We start from the raw sequence: 4,547 nt of genomic DNA, 5'->3' as shown, positions 1-4,547 counted from the left end.
TACATACATATACATATATATATATATATATATATATATATATATATATATATATATATATATATATACATATAAAACTTACATTTTAAATATGTTAGTCAAAACAGAAAAATAAATGCATTTCTTTGAATAATGACACAAGATTGACAGCATAATTAATTTAAAATGTACCTCAAAACAGTTGAGTGGCATTATTACAAATTACACTTTTAAAAGTGTACCTAAGTCTGTTATGAAACAGTCATGAAAGTAAACTTTCTGTAAGTACACTTAAGTGGCCTTTTATTTCATTAGCATTATGTGAAAGCAGAGTCTTTTAAAGATATACTTTTGAGATTTTAAGTACACCAAATGCACATTTGATACAATTAAGCGCACTTCTTTTTTTAACATAGGTTAATATTATTTAAGAACTTAATGAAGTTTCGGCCTTCATCATCTTGTGAAACTTCAGCTTCTAGTATCATAAGAAGTCGACTGCAAGTTTTTGTCTCTGATTTTCTCACTGAACATAAGTGTTTAACAAATACTCACCACTGAGGAAGGACAATGTGAATATACAGTGGCTGGTTTGGCAGCATCCCTTTCAACAAACAGCTCACACCACACAATTGCCCGTTATTATATGCTGTATTACCTCCCACTCACCAACACAAACACAATGACTTCTAATTGAAGCAGATACTGTAGCTGTTACATAAACCTAGAGCCAGAGATGGAAGCGGCCCACTTTGGTCACCTCACTGGGCTCCCTGACATCTACGTACTTTTGATGGAAATGTGCTACATTCAGATAATATTCACACCGAGCAGGAAGAAAGGGGTGTATTAAGAGCATTTGAAGAACAAAGCCCAGTCACTCCGGCAACTTTCGTGGCAACTTCATTTGTGTGTTCATTTCTTATTTCTCGGGTCGGCATTTTCCAAAGTGATATGCACGTCTGTTCTCCGACACAGACCTGCTCTCTGTGTCAAAACAGGAGCCTAATTGTTCTGAACATTGCTGTTACCATAGCAGCAGGCATTACTGGAAAGAGAGAATGATGGTGGTGTGATTTTAAAAATAAGTGTGATACCAGGATGAGGTGGCTGGGGACCTGGACTTGCTTTGTGCACAGAAAACTGGTGAAAACTGGACTGGAGACCTAGTTCTCAGATCTAAACTTCTTAAGCATACATAAGCACGTCATGCTGTCTGTGTATATTTGCTTTGGTCTGACTTAAAGTTTTCAAGGTTACAAGAGTGTTTAGGGATCCCAGTATCTGCAGGTACACTGTAAGAAAAAAATGTGTATATATATATAGTAAACATTTAATCAAAATGTCACATTTAATGCTTGCAATTTCTGAGTGAATTATTATTATAATTTTTTTTTTTTACTAAAGCCAGGCCCACACTACTGGAGGTTTAGGCCTATTTATCCTCGATTTTCCCCTCCCGAGGATCGTAGAAAAAAATCTTGTCAAAGACCTCTGGTATATGGCAATGTGGGGCGTTTACAGATCAAATCTTGCACCTCCCGATCTGCTCGCACGCAAATCGGGGCCGCCCCAATCATACCAAACATGTTTGGTATTTATGATTTTAAATTATGATCAGGATGATCATGGCCATGATTACATCAGTACTTTAACAATAGCCAATGTGCGACTGCAAAACAAGCTGATCCGGGTCCGGTGGATAGTGGAGATGAAGGAAACTGCTTGTGGAAGTTTTGCAATAACACGACTGTCTGTATAATGTGTCCCACCCCACAAGCCCCACCCCGCCGACAGTTTTGCGTAGGGCCCCCAGAAGTCTAGGATCGGCACTGGGTGGGACCAAGTCATTGTTTTGCAAATCACAAGTAAGTCTCGAGTCTTTGCATTCAAGTCTCGAGTCAAGTCCCGAGTCAAGAAAGACAAGTCCCAAGTCAAGTTTCGAGTCAAGATAGGCAAGTCCAAGCCGAGTTGCAAGTCCTCAACTTTAAGATTCAAGTCTTAAACAAGTCATTAGTGCTCTTTGCCCAAATTAGTGTCTCAGTATTATTTACCATATTACATTTATAGTAATTTATATCAGGAACGCAGGTAGAATATGTTTGACGTTAGCAGTTCAATTTCATGTGAGATGGGTGTCCTTAGTAAAACTACTCAAGTTCAATTTAGGGATTATGCCAAAATAGGACAAGGAGTGAAACAATAAAATAAAAAATAGTAACAGAATAGCAAAGACAAAATAATTTAATAGAAATAACAACTGCAACAGACTTTGCATGTGTGCATGAAAATATATGCTTCCAGGTTTTATATCTAAGTCACTGAGCCATTATTTGGGATCACAATTAAACAGATTTAAAAACATGTGAGTGGAAACACAGAAAGAACTGCTTTCTGTTAAAGAAAAAATAACTGATACCATACCACACTTTACAAGTGAGAGAGGAAACATGCAATATGGATGCAGACAAACTCATGAAGACAGTCATTTAAAAATGCTTTGCTACCATGCTTTATAACTAAGAGTAACAAAGACAAAATCCTTGTATAGAAAAAAACAGCAAAATATTTGATATTCAGCTTATCAAATACATGTATAGAAATGTTAAAGTGTTGTTGAATGTTGTATGTTAAATGTTTATAATGTGCATATAGTTGACCGCTAAATTTACGGGCTATGTGCACTCTACAGACTGGATTTACACAACGTGAATGCATTAATTTATCCCGAAAGAAATGAAAGTAACATGAATGTGAGTGCCTGGTGAAGAGGGAGAAAAATTGAGTAGGTATATTTTATAGTTACATACAATGCTCATTTGGTGAAAGAAGCACTTCTTCAAAATATATTTTAAATGATCATTATTGCCGCTTGAAGTGAGAAGAAGTGAGAATTATGTTTAGCATTTAACAGCAGCGGTCACGGTGATGATGAGGCGAGCACCAGTGATCGCGGCCACACCTCTCATTTCTCCCGCTCCGCTGGGCGGCGATCAAACGCAGCGCTGTCACGAGTGGAGATAGTCACTACACGAATAATGCCATTTGTTTTGTTCTTATCTAGGTTCTTTTTTCGTAAGTAATGCTATTACTTTAATGTATACTAGCCTAGGCTTTAAATCCAGCCAGCACTCCCTCAACGCTGTCTCTGGCTCATTGCCAGTCAAGCGCAAGCAGGGTCGTGTCTAGAGATAACGACTCTGATCTGATCATAAAGTCTTTCTGAGTCACAGGGCTCCAGTCCAAGTCAAGTCTTGAGTCATTGCTGTCAAAGTATAAGTCGAGTTGCAGGTCTTCTTTAATTATGTTGAGTTGAGTCGCAAGGCATCAAATTTCGGTCTCGAGTCCGAGTCAAGTCCAAGTCATGCGACTCCAGTCCACACCCTTGGTAATTCCGATTCAACTTCTCGCATGTTTACGTGACAAAACGTGGTTTAGTTACCATGTAGAGTCATTGGGTGACAGAGTTGTTGTCAGCTCATGTAGCGTGTGACCCCGTTGCGGATCATTTAAGTAGTGTCATGTAGTGTGAACACCACAATGACTTCAAGACAGACAGCAATTAATAGTCTGAATAGCACAGCGATCTGCCAACGTTTTAAGTTGTGTATTGTGAACTAGGCTTAAAGATACATGCCTATGTCTCCTTTGATTAAAAATAATGGCTAGTGCGGTGGCTGTGATATACGTAAACGTCTCAGGTTACTTATGTAACCATGGTTGCCTGAGTAGGGAACGAGACACTGCGTCCTCTAGGGGTCGCTATGGGGAATGCCTCATCGTGACCCATGTCTGAAGCATACATTGAAAAAACACCAACTCGTTGGCCAGCGACAGCTATGATGTCACTACTGGTGTGACTATAGTATAAATAGGCGCCAGGAGCACACATCATTCACTTCTTCATCTGAAGCTTGCGTCCCCAGCATGGTAAGAAACCTAGAGGATGCAGTGTCTTGTTCCCTACTCAGGGAACCATGGTTACATAAGTAACCTGAGACATTCCCTTTCATGGGAACTTCGAACTGCGTCCTCTAGGGGTCGCTATGGGGAACGGTATACCCACGCCACCATGCTGAGGGGAGTGCATGCCAGAACCATGGCGAGCACTAAGTACCAACTCTACCATATTGCTATGGGAGTTGCCCCTGGGACGTTAGATGGCTGTCAGTGACGTTATTCCCTACGGCCAAAGGCCTAGGTTACATAACCCAAAATACTTACCTGTTAGGGCCAGACTCCTGAGCCCGGGGTAGAGCTCAAGGCTTGGAATCAGGAATAGATTCCTTTAAGGGAATACAACCAAGAGCCTAGAATCCTACTAGTCTTGGCCTGTCACACAGGGGCTACCACACATATCTCTTTTTATGTGCTGAAGGAACTGTCTCAACAGACCCCTAGTAGCAACACCCTGTTAAAGTAGGTATCCAGAGGATACATAGGAGGAGTGGTGCCCAAGGCGGATCCGGGGTTTTAAACCACTCAGAAAGAGAACGAAGCTGTTGCGCGTAGCTCTTACCATACAGTATTTTAGAAAAGTGGGCAAAGCATAACATGCACACTTACCA

Source organism: Sinocyclocheilus grahami, unplaced genomic scaffold (assembly GCF_001515645.1).
Source record: "Sinocyclocheilus grahami isolate Dianchi unplaced genomic scaffold, SAMN03320097.WGS_v1.1 scaffold773.1, whole genome shotgun sequence".
Taxonomy (NCBI): Eukaryota; Metazoa; Chordata; class Actinopteri; order Cypriniformes; family Cyprinidae; genus Sinocyclocheilus; species Sinocyclocheilus grahami.
The sequence above is the reverse complement of the archived record's forward strand: the minus strand, read 5'-3'. Positions refer to the sequence as shown.